The 17,232-nt window shown below is 37.9% G+C and overlaps 1 long non-coding RNA gene across 1 annotated transcript in view; it reads left to right on the top strand.

The window, feature by feature from the left end:
* The first annotated feature begins 8,834 nt into the window (after positions 1-8,834).
* LOC131279216 (uncharacterized) overlaps positions 8,835-17,232 on the top strand; it is a 112,015-nt gene continuing 103,617 nt past the window's right edge. Inside the window, exon 1 of the long non-coding RNA XR_009186595.2 lies at positions 8,835-8,899. This is a non-coding gene — a long non-coding RNA (uncharacterized lncRNA). The remainder of the gene's footprint in view (positions 8,900-17,232) is intronic.

Below are 17,232 nucleotides of genomic sequence, written 5' to 3' on the forward strand. Positions count from 1 at the left end.
CAATCCATGCTAGTGATTGCTGTAATGTTGGACATCTTGGAAGATAGTTGCAAGATGTAGACATCTCTCAGAGACCTCTCCAATACCCATTTCACTACTTTTCCCAACAGTTGCTGATTTCCTGGTGGAGCCTTGGCCCATTTTCAGCTTCTCATAGCCCTAGGAATGGCTCCTCATTGGCTGGCTTAACCCTGTCAGTGTATTAATTACCCCCTATTCTCACCCCTTTGACCTTAGTGATTATCCTCAAAATTGAATGGATAATTCCATTAGGTTTTTTTTTTTAACAATTCAATTTTATTGATACATTTTGATAAAGCATACAATTCATGCAAAGTATACAATCAGTGGTACTTGGTATAATCACAGTTGTGCATTCATCACTTCAATCGTAATTAGAGCATTTTCACTATTTCAATATTAATAATAAAGAAAAAACAAACGAACAAGAAAATATTTCACCTCTCAACCTCTCTATGCTTCCCCTGCTCTACATAACTGCCATTTCTGGCTATTCTTGCACAATTATTTATTAATTTATTAAGCAGTTTTATTGAGATATATTCACATACTGTATAATCTATCTAAAGATGTATAATTAGTTGCTTCTAGTATAATCACAATGTTGTGCATTCATCACCACAGAAAATTTTAGAACAATTTCATTACTCCAAAAAGAAAAACTCCATACTTCTTAGCATTCTGTCCCCAGCCCTACATTAAAGTTATGAAACTTGAGGAGAAAAAAAAAAGCTGCTATCCTCTGAAGTTTCCTGAAAATTCTTTTCTTCCATTGAACTTGAATGTAGCTCTGAGCCACCTTTAGGACACAAAAGAAGTGGTTACCCAAGTTTGGAGCTGGATGGAACCAAGGAAGCTGTGATGAAAAGTGTAAGGAATTGGAGTCCCTGCCACCATGTTTGAACCCGTGGATCAAGCCATGCTTGGTACTTTTTAGCAATGTGAATCAATTTTCCTTTACAGTTCAGGCCAATGTGAATTTATTTTTTGTTATTTCTTACATAACCAACTGTTATATACTGGGGCTTTTGCTTAGCAGCAAAGATGGAAATGAACTTGGTCTATATTTTGTTCTCAGGATTTTAGTCTAGGTACATGCAGTACTAATTAAAATTCAACCAGACTGTTTAATGCTTCAGTGAAACTATACCACAATATAGGAAAATGTGGTTTAGCACATTTAAAAAAATGGATTTGAGATAAGGAAATTCAGGGTCAACAGTGTAATATAATTGCCTTTAAAAGCTAATGTAATCATTCACAGGAGTTCCAGGTGACCAAGATATAAGACCCTTCAGGGTGCCATTCATCCACTTAATTTTTGAGCAACTAGCAAAACTGGAAATTAACACACTCTGAAACAACCAATGATTAAATTTAAAAAAAAGAAAACATTAGGGAAATTAGGAAATATCTTAAGGCTAATGAAAACAAAGACACAACAGACCAAAACTTATGGAGTGCAAGAAAGGTGGCAGTGTTAAAAGGGAAATTTATAGCTCTAAGTGCTTATATTATAAAAGAAGGAAGATCTCATATCAGAGACTTAACCTCACAACTGGAAGGTCTAGTAAAAGAGCAAACTAAAAGTGAGCAGAAGGAAGGAAATAACATAGATTAGAGCATAAATAAATGAAATAGAAATGAAGTGAGAGGATGCAAATAATGAAAATTAGAAATGAAAAAGAGGACATTACTACTGGCCCCAGAATTTATAAAAGGATAGCATGAAAAACTGTATGGCAATAAATTAGATAACCTAGATGAAATGGACAAATTCTCGAAAGCATACAAACTACCTACATTCTCAAGAAGAAACAAATCAATTGCAAATAAAGAAAGAATCAGTAACCAAAAACCTCCCAACATAGAAAAGCCCAGGACGGGATAGCTTCACAGGGGAATGTACCAACATTCCAAGAAGACTTAACGCCAGTTCTGCTCAAACTCTTCCATAAAATTGAATAGTGGAGGAACATTTTCTAACATTCTATGAAGCCAACATCAACTTCCCACCAAAGCTGGATAAGAATACCACAAGAAAAGAAACTACAGACCAATATCTCTTATGAAATATACATGCAAAAGTCCTCAGCAAAATACTAGCATATCGAATCCAACAGCATATTAAAAGAATTGTACACTATGATCAAATGGGATTTATCCCTGATATTCAAGGTTGGTTTAACAAAAGAAAATCATGTAATATACCACATTAACAAAATGGAGGAGAAAAACCACATGATCATCTCAATCAAAATATAGCACCTTTTTTGTAATAAAAAACACTTAGAACCCTAGAAATAGAAGGAATCTTCCCCAACATGAAAAAAGAATATATGAAAAACCACAGCTAAGGTCTTACTTGATGGTTAGAGACTATATTCAGAAAATTCTGAAAAATCCATAAGAAAGTTCCTAGAGCTAACAAATTCAGCAAAGAGGTGGGATACAAAATAAACATCCCCAAATCAGTAGTGGTTCAATATACTTGAATTAAACAATCAGAAGAGGAAATCAAGAAAAAAAATTCCATTTGCAGTAGTAACTAAAAGAACCAAATATCTGCGAATAAATCTAACTAAGGATATAAAGGACTTGTGCACCGAAAGCTTTGCTGAATGAAATCAAAGAAGACCTAAGTAAATGGAAGGACATTTCCGTGTTCATTGGTTGGAATATTGGATATTGTTAAGATGTCATTCTATGCAAAGCTGTGTACACATTCAATGCAACCGCAATAAAAATTCCAACAACTTTCTCTGCAGAAATGGAAAAGCCAATCATCACATTTATATGAAAGTCCATTCAATTAGAAAGAATAGTCTCTTGAACAAATGGTACTGGGAGAACTGGGTCTCCATTTGCCAAAAAAAGGACCCCTACCTCACACCATATACAAAAAAATCCACTCAAAGTGGATCAAATATCTAAATATAAGTGCTAGAATTATCAAACTCCTATAAGAAAATGTAGGGAAGTATCTTCAGCACTTTGTGTTAGGCAATGGTTTCTTAGACATTATACCCAAAAGCACAAGCAACAAAAAGGAAAAATAGATAAATGGGACCTCATGAAAATTTAAAAACTTTCTGCCTCAAAGGACTTTATCATAAAAGTAAAAAGACAACCTACAATATAATACAATATTTGGAAGCAACATATCCTATAAAGAATTAATATCCATTATATATAAAGAAATCATTCAACTTAACAGCAAAAAGACAAACAATCCAACTAAAAATTGGACAAAAGACATGAAGAGATTTCTCTCCACAGAAGATATACTAATGACTAAAAAGCCCATAAAAAGATGATGAACATCATTAGCCATCAGGGAAATACAAATCAAAAGCACAATGAGAAACTATTTCACACCCATTAGAATGGCTGCTATTGGAAAAAAAAAAAGGAAAATAAGTTTTAGAGAGGATGTGGAGAAATAGGAACACACATTCATTGTTAGTGGCAAAGAAAAATGGCTGTAGCCACTGTGGAACTCATGTAATTCTTTTGGGTATATACTTATTAGTGGGATTGCTGGGTCATATGATAGTTCTATGCTTAGCTTTCTGAGGAGCCCAAAAGAATTGAAAGCAGGGACTGAAACAGATATTTGCATACTGATGTTCATGGTGGCATTATTCACAATTGCCAAAAGATGAAAGCAGGTAAGTGTCAACTGATGAATGGATAAATAAAATATGGTATATACTTATAATGGAATATTACTCAGCCATAAAAGGAAATGAAGTCCTGATACATGCCACAACATGGATAAACATTGAAGACATCATGGTGAGGGAAATAAGTGAGACACAAAAGGACAAATTTGTATGATCTCACTGACATGAAACAATTAGAATAAACAAACTCATAGACTCAGAATCTAGAATATAAGTTACCAGCAGACAGGCTAGGGATAGGGAAAGGGAAGTTTTGGCTTATATTGTACAGGGTTCCTTTATGGAATGATAGAAATGTTTTGGTAATGGATGGAGGTGATAGTAGCAGAGCATTGAGAAAGCAATTAACAACACTGAAATATGTGTGAATATGATTCGAAGGAGGAAATGCTAGATTGTAAATATAGTAACAGCATAAAAATTTTTAAAAAATGGAACTATACTAAGTAGTGAACTCTGAGTTAAATCATGGACTTTAATTAATTGCACTGTTATAAATATGTGCTATCATCAATTGTAACATGTTCTTTTGATATGTTGGATTCAGTTTGCGAGTATTTTTATTGAGCATTTTTTGCATTTATATTCATAAGGAAAATTGATTTGTAATTTTCTTGTAGTATCTTTAGCTGGCTTTGGTATTATGGTGATATTGACCTCATAGAAGGAGTTAGGGAGTGTTCCCTTCTCTTCAATTTTTGGGAAGAGTTAGAGCAGAATTGTAATTATTTCTTCTTGGAATGATTGATAGAATTCATCCATGAAGCCATTTGATTCTGGGCTTTCCTGTGTTGGAAGGTTTTGATGACTGATTCAATCTCTTGTAATTGGTGTGTTGAGTTCTTCTATTTCTTCTAGAGTAAGTGTAGTTTGTTCATGTGTTTCTAGGAATTTGTCCATTTCATCTAGGCTCTTTTTGTTGGCATACAATTGTTCATAGTATCCTCTTATGATCCTTTTTATTTCTGTTCAGTCAGGAGTAATGCCCCCCTCTCATTGATTTTTTTATTTGTGTCTTCTCTCCTTTTTTCATTGTCAGTCTTACTAAAGATTTGTCAATTTTATTGATCTTTTCAAAGTACTAATTTTTGGTTTTGTTAATTCTATCAACTATTCTCTATTTTATTTATTTCTGCTCTAATATTTGTTATCACTTTGCTTCTACTTGCTTTGCTTTTAGTTTGCAGTTCCTTTTCTAGTTCCTACCAGAGTGTAGATAGGTCTTTGGTTTTAACTCTTTTTTTTCTTTTTAATGTAAGAATTTAGGGCTGTACATTTCCCTCTAAGCACTGACTTTACTGCATTGTGTAAGTTTTGATATGTTATGTTCTTGTTTTCATTCATCTCAAGATATTTATTGATATCCCTTGCAATTTCTCCTTTGACCCACTGATTATTTGAGTATTATTTAGCATCTGTATTTTGTGGTTTTCCAGTTCTCTGCCTGTTATTGATTTCTAGCTTCATTCCATTATGGTCAGGGAAGATTTTTTTAAAGTATAATTTCAATCTTTCTAAGTTTATTGAAACTAATTTTGTGACCCAACATGTGGTCTCTCCTGGAGAATATACACTTGGAAAGAATGTAGATGCTGTTGTTTTGGGGTGCAGTGTTCTGTATATGTCTGTTTGGTCTAATTCATTAATCATAGTATTCAAGTTCTCTGTTTCCTTGTTGATCTTCCATGTAGATCTTCTGTCTATGGATGAAAGTAGTGTATTGAAGTCTCCAACTATTATTGTAGAGGTGTCTATTTCTGTCTTCAGTTTTGTCAGTGTTTTCCTCTTGTATTTTGGGGTACTGTGGCTAGGCACATAAATATTTACGATTGTTATGTCTTCTTGGTGTATTGCCCCTTTTATTAATATACAGTGTCTTTCTTTGTCTCTTACAACATCTTTTAGTCTATTTTGTCTGAAAATAGTAGCTACCCCAGCTCTTTGGTTATTATGTAAATGGCATATCTTTTTTCCATCTATTCACTTTCAATCTATTTGTGTCTTTGAGTGTTAGGTGAGTCTCTTGTAAGCAATATATAGTTGAATCATGCTTTTTTAAAATCCATTCTGCTAACTGATGTCTTTTGATTGGGGAGTTTAATCCATTAATTTTCAGTATTATTAATGTAAAGGCAATACTTACTTCAACCATTTTGTTCTTTGGGTTTATCTATCATATCTTTTTTTTCCTTCTATTCCATCATTGCAACCTCCTTTTCTGTATAGTTGATCCTTTGTGATGTATCTGACTGATCCCTTTCTCATTTTTGTTTCTGCATATTTTTTACATACTCTTTGTGGTTACTCCGGGGTTTATATTACACAGCCTATTTGTATAATCTACTAATTTGAAAAGATACCATCCTAGCTTCAGAGGTATACACGTTCTCTGCTCTCATATCCCTTTGTTTCCCCTCTTTATGTTGCTTTTGACTCACTACCATTTTATGTTTTGCATGTTTATTATCAGGAAATATGCCTTTTACTTGTTAAATTGTATTCTGATTCTTGTATGAATTAAAAAGTAGAGTTGTATATTGAGAATATAGTGCTATTGTTTTTTTTTTTAATTCAATTTTGCTACTGTTTATTAAACCTATGGGAAAAAAAGAAAACCATTTGCTCTGGTACATCACAAGGTTCACAACAGATTTCTTTTTTTTTTTTAGTAGTAATATTTTATTTATTTAATAATTTTAAAATTAAAGTTAATAGATCACAAGGAATGTTATATTAAAAAACATAAAAAAAACAAGAAACATAAGAGGTTCCCATATAACCCACTCCCCACCCCCACCACATATTTGTAAATTGTATTTTTTTGAAGATACATACATCACACACAAAAATGTTACACTGAAAAATATAAGAGGTTCCTGTATACCCCCCATCTCCCCACCCCACTCCTCCCATACCAACAACCTCCTTCATCATTGCAAGACACTCATCGTACTCGGTGAACACATTTTGGGGTGCTGCTGCACTACACAGATAATAGTTTACCCTGTAGTTCATATTCTCCCCCAGTACATTCAGTGTATTATGGCAGGATATATAAGGTCCAGCATCTGACCCTGCAATATCATTAAGGACAACTCAAAATTCCACGAATTCCCCCACATCACATCTCTTCTGCTCTCTCCCTGCCCTCAGCAACTACTGTGGCCACTTTCTCTACCTCGATGCTAAAATCTCTTCTATTACTTGTCACAATAGTTTTATAGTAGAATATCAGTAAGTCCACTCTAGTCCATATTTTATTCCTCCATTCTGTGGACCCTGGGATGGCGATGTCCCCTCCACCTCTAGATCAAGAGGGGGCTTAGATTCCACATGAGTGATGGATGAAATTCCTAAGCTTACAGTTGTAGGCACTCTTGATTCCCTGGTGTAGTAGCTGACCATCTTCACCACCCTGCTAGCTGACCTGGGCAAGACCAATGAACCAGAGAGTAGGAGTTGCCACTCTGCTGAGGCTCAGGGCCCAGCTGGCACATGAGCAGTCCAGAGATTCAAGTCTCCTGAGTATGGACCATCCCTAGTGACAAACACAGGTTAAGTAAAAGTGACAGAAGAGGCATGTGTGGAAAAGTCACATCTGAGTCCAACTCTGTCACACTCAGGAGCACAAATTCCAAAGTAGGGTCCTCTGATATGGCACAGAGCTCCAAATCCATCTGCCATGACTGTATACCCTGTGGATCTCCATAGCCTTCAGGAGAACCAGTACTTGGGGTTGTATCTACTTTGGCTTTTTCTGGGGTCCTGCTGAGGTGTGCATAAGCACGACACCTCTGATGACCTCCCGACTCTTTTTGGAAGACTCTTAACCATATTAACTTATTTGTCTTTTGCCATTTCCCCTTTTATTCAAGGTCAAAGAGCAGTTTTTAACACTTGATCGAACATGTAGGCTGAGATGTTTTGCTGGTCTGAGTTGCTATTGGATTTTGTATTTACTCTTTTACAATATTTACCCTTGTTGACTATCTTCATTTCTTCACCCTTTTGTAAGTCACCCTCTTCTAATTTTTCTTTTAACCTGCAGAACTCTCTTTAGTAATAATAACCTTTTATTTTATTTACTTATTTATTTTAAAGATTTTTATTTATTTCTCTCCCCTTCCCCCCGTCCAGTTGTCTGCTTTCTGTGTCCATTCGCTGTGTGTTCTGTGACCACTTATATTCTTGTCAGCAGCACCAGGAATCTGTGTCTTTTTGTTGTGTCATCTTGCTGTGTCAGCTCTCCGTGTGTGCAGCACCATTCCTGGGCAGGCTGCACTTTTTTTCATGCTGGGCAGTTCTCCTTATGGGGCACACACTCCTTGCGCATGGGGCCCCCCTACGCGGGGGACACCCTGTGTGGCACAGCACTTCTTGCGCACATCAGCACTGTGCATAGGCCAGCTCATCACATGGGTCAGGCAGCCCTGTGTTTGAACCCTGGACCTCCCATGTGGTAGGCGGATTCTGTATCCATTGAGCCAAATCTGCTTTCCATCTTTAGTAATTCTTGTAGGACAAGCCTTTCATTGATGAAGTTTCTCAGTTTCTTTTATCAGTGAATATTTTAAACTCTCCCTCATTTTTGAAGGACAGTTTTGCCAGATAACTGTTTCAGTACCTTAAATAAATCATACCACTGCTTTCTGACCTACATGATTTCTGAAGAGAAATCTACACTTAGTCTTACTGCAGATCCTTTGTATGTGATGAATTGCTTTTCTCTTGCTGCTTTCAGAATTCTCCCTTTAGCTTTGGTATTTGGCATTCTGATTAGTATGTGTCTATTAGAACTTATTTTGTTTGGAGTATATTGCACTTCCTGGACATGTATATTTATATCTTTCATAAAATTTGGGAAATTTTCAGCCTTCATTTCCTCACATTTTTTCTGTCCCTTTTCCCTTATATTCATTCTCCTTCTGGAACACCTATGACACATTTGTGTACTTCATGCTGTCACTGAAATCTGTAAGAAATTACTCATTTTTTTCTATTCTTTTTTTTCTATCTGTTCTTCTGACTGTCTGGTTTGATTGTCCTGTCTCTAGTTGCTGATTCTTTCTTCTGCCTGTTTAAATCTGCTTTTGTGTGCCTCAGGTGTTCTGTTTGGTTTTGTTTTCTAGGTGCCAGGGCTGGGGATTGAATCTGGGATCTTATACGTGGAATGCCAGCACTCAACCACTGAGGTACACTGGCTCCCCTTTACTGTATTTTTAATCTCTACTATTGTGCCTTTCATCTCCATAATTTCTGTTATGTTTCTTTTTTATACTTACAAATTCATTATACTCAAACATTATCTTCATAATGTCCTTTTGCTCTTTATCCATTTTTTTCTTCACCTTGAATTGATTTAGAAGGTTTGTTTGAGCATCTGAGTCTCCTCTGAAGTTTTAATTTTTCCCCTGACTGAGTCATAGCTTTCTATTTCTTAGTGTGGCTTGTAACTATTTGCTGATGTCTAGGCTTTGCTTATCTTGATGAGTTAACTGAGTTAACTCTGAAGGTTGTTTCTCCCTCTTTTCTAGCATTTTATTGTTTTTTTTTTAAGAATTATTTTTATTTATTTATCCACCCTTCCCCGGCCACCGCTTGCTTGCTGTCTGCTCTATGTGTCCATTCACTGAACATTCTTCTGTATCTGCTTGTCTCCCTTTGTTGTGTCCTCTTGCTGCACCAGCTTTCCATGGGTGTGGGCCATCAGCTCTCCATGGGCACGGGCGAGCTTGCCTTACAAGGAACCCTGGGAAGCGAACCCAGGACCTCCCATATGGTAGATGGGAGCCCAATCCACCGAGCCACGTCCGCTTCCCTAGCATTTTATTGTTGATTGGCTTTGTGTTAAGGTTCTTCTTTGACACTTGATCCAATTTATTCTATACTTTTGGAATAGCTTGTGTTGGTTCATATTTTCTCAGCTCTGATTCTTGCCTTGGATATGTGGTGCAATTTTGAAGACGGCAGTTTTTGTGCAATTATTTTGCCTTCAGGAAAAAGCTTCCTTTCTTTTTTCCTTCTCTAGGAATATCAATCTATTCCTTTTGTTTTTGTGCAGAATTTTCTTTCAAGATTTGTTTAAATTCTCTCCCTTACTCAGTGCCCTGTTTTCCTTACAATTTTCAGTCCTGAGATCTGTTCTATCTTAAGGCAGTTCAGTTTAACCCCCCATCTTATTACTATAATTATTTTTTAATCTGTGAGGCTTTTCTTCCTCTGGTCCTCTGGTTTCTTCCCTGGTAGGGTATTCTGCTCCACAGAGCCAAATGGTGTCAATTCAGGAAGGTGGATCCTTCAGAAGAGTCTGTTTTGTGATTAGGTGGTCTGGCCAACTGAAATTGAAATGCATGAGGGCACAATAGTTCTTACCAGCCTTTCTATCACAGTCTCTCTCTTTTCCCCTATCCTGGGGTCCCTTTTTCTAAAAAAAATTATCTTTTGTAAAGATGCATAAATCACACAAAACCTTACAATAAAGAATATAAGACATTCCCATATACCCCACACCCTCTACTCTTCCCACATCGACAACTTCTTTCATTAGTGTGGTGCATTCATTGCATTTAATGTAGTACATTTTGGAGCATTGCTACACAGCATGGATTATAGTTTATGTTGCAGTTTACACTCTGTCCCAGTCCATTTAGTGGGTTATGGCAGGATGTATAATGTCCTGCATCTGTCCCTGAAATATCATTCAGGACAATGCCAAGTCCCCAAAATGCCCCAATATCACACCTCTTTTTCTGTCTCTCTGCCTTCAGCAACTCCCATGGCTACTGTCTCCATATCAATGATAAAATTTCTTCCATTGCTAGAGTCACAATAATTCTATAGTAGAATATCAGTAAGTCCAGTCTAATCCATATTATATTCCTCCATCCTGAGGACGCTGGGATGGTGATGCCCACTCCACCTCTAAATTGAGAGGGGACTTAGATATCACATGGCTGATAGATGGAATTCTCCTGCTTGCAGCTGTAGACTCTCTCAGTTCCCTGGTGTGGTGGTTAACCATCCTCACCTCCCTGTTAGTTGACCTGGGTAAGTCCAATGAGTTGGAGAGTAGGTGTTGCAACTCTGCTGAGGCTCAGGGCCCACCTGGCACATAGAAAGTCCAGAGATTCAAGTCTCCTGAGCATACATCAACCCCAAATACCAACCACAGGTTCAATAAAAGTGACAGAAGAGGCATGTTGTAGAGAGGTCACATCTAAGTCCAATTCCATCACACTCAGGAGCACGAGTTCCCAAATAGGACCCACTGGCAAGGCACTGAACTCTAGAGCCATCTATCATGACCATAGGTGTCTCCATAGCCCTCAGAAGCACCACTAACTGGAATTGTATCTACTTTGACTGTCTCTCAGATCCTGTTCAGATGTGTATAAGCATGACCCCTCTGATGACCTCCCAACTCATTTTGAGGCCTCTTAGCCATATAAACTAATTTGTCATTGCCATTTCCCTCTTTTATTCAAGGTCTTTTTGGAGTTGCATCACCAGCTGATGCTCAGCAATAATCTCTCGGCACCAAGTAGGCTCATCCACAGGAGTCATGTCTCATGCTGGGGGGAAAGTAATGTCGAGTTTGGATTAGAGAGTGGCCAGATTTGAGCAACATGGAGGTTCTCAGGAGGTAACTCTTAGTCACCTTGCATTTCTAGGCTTAGTTGAAATTTCAGTCACACAAGCTCATAAGCATAGTTATCAGTATCAAGGGCCCATCATTAACTGTCCTTCTCTGGTCTTTGCTCATGTACTTGGGGGATTTTTGCTGCTCCACTGGGGAGTGCAACAGAGTTTCCTGGAATAGGAACTCAGCAGTGTCTCAGTTGTCTTGTAATACTCTACCCTCTATGTCAATATCCAACAAACATCTGAACATATCTTTTTTTTTCCCTAAAAAAATTTTTTTTTATTAAATTGTCTTTTTTTTTTTAAAGATACATAGATCACAAAAGATGTTACATTAAAAAATATAAGAGGTTCCTGCATACCCTATATGCATGCCCTGGAGAACTCCCTCCCACCTATGTATCCCCTATCAATGACACCCCACATTAGTGCTCATCCCTTGCCATAGTTGAATCCCTCTATGACCCAAAACTTCTTCCAAAATGAAGTCTAATATATTGCCAAATTCAATTAATAGGAAAATGAAATAGAAATGATACATATAAAGATTAGAAATAGAATACATAATAATTTAGAAAAACTAAAATAAAGTAAAAAATAAATTTGTGGTATTAAAAAGATGAAAAAAAATTTTCTTGATGTTTTGCCTTTCATCACTGTAATAGGTGTTGCCTTGTATGTATAGTGGCAAGGTAATCTCTTCCACTTCTTCCTCAGTGGTTACAACCTTTAAAAAAAAATTTTTTTTTGTCTTCAAAAAAGTTTTAGGTTACAGTAAAGTTACATGTAGAAAATAGGGAACTCCCATATACCCATCATCAAACCCTTTTCCCCCTTCTCCAGCAATGATCTTTTTACATGTGGATGTTACATTTGGTGCAACTGATATACTGACATTGAAACTTAGCTACTAACCATGATTCCATTATGGTTTGCATTATGGTTTACATTTCAGACTGTACACTTTTATAAATTTTTGGTTACATTATGGTTTACATTTTAGACTATACACCTTTATAAATTTTGGTAATATTTAACATGGCCTGTATCCATCATTGCAGGATTGTGCAGAACACTTCCACTGTCCCCCAGTTACCCCCTCTTCCAACTATTCTCATCCTCTTTCCTGCACCCCTCATGCCCTTTTGTATGCAGCCCTCCTCAGCTGCTGGTTTTCTTACTGGTCCCTGTGCCTGGACTTGCTGTTGTGAGTCTTTCTATATGCTGTCTGTGGTGGGAGAACCCTGGCTCTGCTGCCTCTGTGTCACTCCCAAGCTACACATGACTGAGTAATGGAGCAGGTAATGGGAATTGACCTGTGGTCTTGGATGGACTTTTCCTTCCTGGTATTTTTCTTTTTCTTTGATTGAGCTTTTGTGGAATCCTTCTCTAGTCTCTACCATCCTCCATAGTTTTAAGCACGTGAGATTTGCCCTTTTATTTGTGGGGGGTGTCTTATGTCACCATGTTGAGTATGATCTATAGACTTCTGACAAGGGTGTTAAATCTGTTCATTGGGGAAAGAATAGTCTCTTTAACAAATCATGCTGGGATAACTGAATAGCCATTTAAAAAGAATGAAAGTGAACCCCTACCTCACACCATATACAAAAATCACCTCAAAATGAATGAGATACCCAAATATAAGAACCAAAACTATAAAATTCCTGGAAGAAAACATAGTGAAGTAACTTCCAGACTTGACTTAGACAATGGCTAATTATACTTTATAAAGGATAAACAACAACAACAAAACCATAGTTAAATGGGGCTTCATCAAAATTTCAAACTTTTAAAAATATATTCTGGATTTCAAATCTTTGCTGGCTATGTGGTTTCCAAATATTTTCTCCAATTGTGTAGGTTGTCATTTCACTTTCATGATAAAGTCCATTGAGGCACAAAAACTTTAAATACAATGTAATATTATTCAGTCATATAAAAGGAATGAAGTTCTAATGTATGCTAAAACATGGATGAAATTTAGGACATCATTTTGAATGAAATAAGCCAGAGACAAAAGGACAAATATTATTTGATCTCCCTGATATGAAATAATTAGAATAAGCAAATTCATAGAGTTAGAAACCAGAATACAGGTTACCAGGGGCTAAGGTGGGGGTAGGAAGTAGAGAATTAATGCTTAATTGTTACAGAGTTTCTGTTGGGTGATGGAAACATTCTGATAATCAATGGTGCTGATGGTACCACAACATTGTGAATATAATTAACTCCACTGATTATATATTTGAATTTGGTTAAATAGGGATATTTCAGGTTGTATATATAGTACTAGAATAAACAAACAAAACAAAAACTCCATAGAACTTTACAACACAATGAATGTAAATTGTGGACTATAGTGAGAAGTATAGTTATAATAATACTGTTGCACTTGTGGGAAAGGTATATGGGAAATTTGTACTTTCTTCATGATTTTTCTATACACTTACAACTTATCTAATAAAAGAAAATGAAATTTTAAAAAATTGAATGCAGTCTTAGGCTACATTAATATAAAATGATTCTCTCTGCTCCTCTGAGCTGCTAGATCACCATTGTGTCAGCTTCCCAGTGATGTGAAGCAACTGGGTAATCTTGATTTCAGTAGGTCCAATTGGGACCCAAGGTTCTACAAACATAATAAATTCCCACATGACACTAATGCTGCTTATCCTTTGGATTTCAAGGGTTTGGGTCACGACTACAGTGTATTTTTTCCTCTCATGGGTGCCCCTCTTTGACATGATAACAGGGCACATTCAGATTGTGGTGAGGGAACTATTTCAATGTCATATGAAATATTAATAGCTGAATAAAGACAGTGTGTTTAAGATGGCCAAGAGAAGGCCTCTGGAGGAATATGATGGTGGTCTTTGCACTGGTGGAAAGGCTCTGCTTTAGAAAAAAAGAGGAAAGGTTATACTTGTGAGTTCTGTAGAACCTACAGGACCCCACAGATCAGCAGGTTGGTAGAAGCTGTAGGAAGATCTCAGTCCAGTGTAAGAAAGGATTTTTTGCAAACAACTGTGTCCCAAATTTGAGAGGGATTGCTTTATGAGGCATTGTGTCAAGTTGCAGGATTGCAAACTCATATGCCTTCAGGGGTTCAGGTACGTAAATAAATGAATAAAAAGCTGGAGAGCATGCACTTTGTCTAAAGCCATTCCAATCCAATTTTTCGAGGGCATTTTTAGAGTAGTGAAATTGTTTGGTATGATACTGCAATGATGGGCACCTGGCATCATACATTTGTCAAAGCCTATAATACTGTGCAGCACAAAGTGTAAATCATAATGTAAAGTATAGACTTTGGTTAATAGCAGTGCTTCATTATTGGCTCATCAGTTGTAACAAATGTACCACACAAATGTAAGATGTTAATAATAGGCAAGACTATGTGTGTAGGTGTGTGTGTGTGGGGTGGGGTATGTATGAGAATTCCCTATACATATGGTGTAATTTTTCTGTAAATCTAAAACTTCTTTAAAAATAAAGTTTACTATTACAAAAAAGTTTTAGTAACCAAATGTTCTGCTAAATAAAGAGGGAGAAACTCTAAATACTATGCAAAGACAGCTTTATTCAATTAAATGAGTTTCAGGTTATATCAAATGATTAAAATAATTGAGTAATCACAGTAGAAAATAATTAGAGATATAGGAAAGAATGAAAAATATACACACTCTCACCAAATTGGGGGAAAACACAACATCTAATCTTTTACGAGGCCAGGAAGTCCCTTTGGTGGCCAAACAGAGTCCCAATTGGAAAAATGGTCCCAGGCCAAGCGTCCTCTCCTGGGGGAGATTTCAACTGGCAGCCAAAAGAGGTCCCACTTTAGAGACCAAATCTATGATCTCAAGGTAGTCATGCTACTCATGCTTTGTCAACTCCCCCTGGAACAACAAGCCTGTCTCCAGGGGAATGGCCAGTTACCCTGAGAAGGGACATCTTGCCCCCAAGTGCTGTGTTCTATACATGGTCCACTGGACAGGAACATGAAGGTTTTCAGCTTTTAGTTTTACAGAGGATACAAACAGGACGTGCAAATGACATGTCTGGTAACTTGTTCCTTTTAAACATTTGTTTTTTGGTCACGAGGAGAGGGGGTTGCCTACATAGCAGCGTTACAACATTCCAAAGGACAATGAACAAGTTAATCATTCACAATTCTAGGCTAAATCACCTGACACTATTGATTAGAAAGCTTATGAATTCACAATTCTTAATAATTTTCTCATAGTACATCACCAAATAAAAACTGTCTATGGAAAGGGCCACTGCTAGCCCATAAAGAAACTTTGTGCCACTTAGCAAAAGGTGCTCTTTTCTTGAGTCACTTTCTTCTCACTTCTAGATAATTGTCAGGATGATTACATGGCAAGACACTATTGTCCTCTTCTGGAAAACGGGTCAGACACCTCCAGCATCCATGATCTGAATAGCAGCCCTGTTGATGGGCTGAATTCAGCCCTTTGGTGGCGAGATCGCAAGCTTTGCAACCGTACATCTCAGTCTCCGAATGTAAAACTAGTGAAATCAGGATAGAAAATTATTTATCAGCCTTTTTTGGAAAGGAAAATCCTAGTTTTGAGGCTAGACCCTAGGGACATGCGATGCACAGCCAGAATGTCTGCCTTCAGGGCCTCGTGGTATCCTGGGGAGCAGGAGAGGAGCCATCTCTGGTTAGTGCGGTGTGCAGGGTGCGAGAGCTTGGTCTGGACCAGGTGAGCGAGGGTGGTCTTGGTGAGGACCCTTATGGCACCCTTGTCCCTGGGCAGCAAGCCTTTCAGTAGGGCAGGTGCTTAGGGCTGAGTCAGAACTGTATTCATTCCAACCTGTCTGGCCCTTCCTCTCATCAGTTTTCCACCCTAGAAAGCTGAAAACCAGAGGAAAGGTAGACTGTTTAGGAAGTCTTGCCTCCACATGGCATTGAGTGTTCTTAGGCTTCCCACATTGTAGGCTGAAGTAGGCTCAGGGCTGGAGGTGGGGGCTGATGGGAGAACATACTGGTGATGCCTGCATGCCAGCACACTTAGCCACCCTTTTCTAAGCCTTTTGACATGGCCCCCTTCCTCCTTAACTAAGCTGGAATCCACAGGTTGTGCAAGGATGTGATTCCTAGATGCCGTATCTGTTGGGCCTCTTCTTTTCTCCTCCTGCTGCTCTCATCACCTTATGCCTGGATCCCTCAACAGCCTTCCTTCAGAGACCGCCACAAGCTGCAACACATATAGCTGTGAGAATGAACTTGATGCATGGATTTGAATTAAGTAACTCTTGTTTCAGAACCCCTCAGTGGCTCCCTATGGCCTTTTCCAGCAAAGGAAAATGAACTTCTCAGCTTGACATTCAGAATCCCCCAACTGCTTCTCTCCATTCTCTTCTTCACCTGTTCACCCTTAACTCTGGTCTCTCACCTTCATTCCAGCAAATGGTCCCTTGCCTCTGCCTCTTAACTAAAAACTCCTCTAGGGACTGGGGACCCTGGAGAGGGAAGTTAGAAAGCCTGCTTCTTATTCTGTCTCAAAAATCAACCTATTGTGTGACTGGGCAAGCCATGTAACCTTTCTGGGTTCCATTTCCTTATCTGTAATAGCATGAACCTGGGTCCTTTACTGAGAACAGTGATGTGTGCTCCTTATCATCGCCATGGCTTATAAGCTCAGTAAAGGCATGCCAAGCTGTGTGTATGTTTTCTCACTTGATGAGTATGGTAACCAGCTTCCAGGATAGCCCCTGATGATCCTTGCCTCCTGATATTTATACCCTGTGTCATCCCCTCCCACATCAAATCAGGGCCAACCCATGTGATTGACAGAATACCGCAGATGTGAGGGTGCATGCCTGCCAAGGCCAAATCATGAAAGGCATTGCAAAC

The sequence above is a fragment of the Dasypus novemcinctus genome, chromosome 1 (genome assembly GCF_030445035.2).
Source record: "Dasypus novemcinctus isolate mDasNov1 chromosome 1, mDasNov1.1.hap2, whole genome shotgun sequence".
Taxonomy (NCBI): Eukaryota; Metazoa; Chordata; class Mammalia; order Cingulata; family Dasypodidae; genus Dasypus; species Dasypus novemcinctus.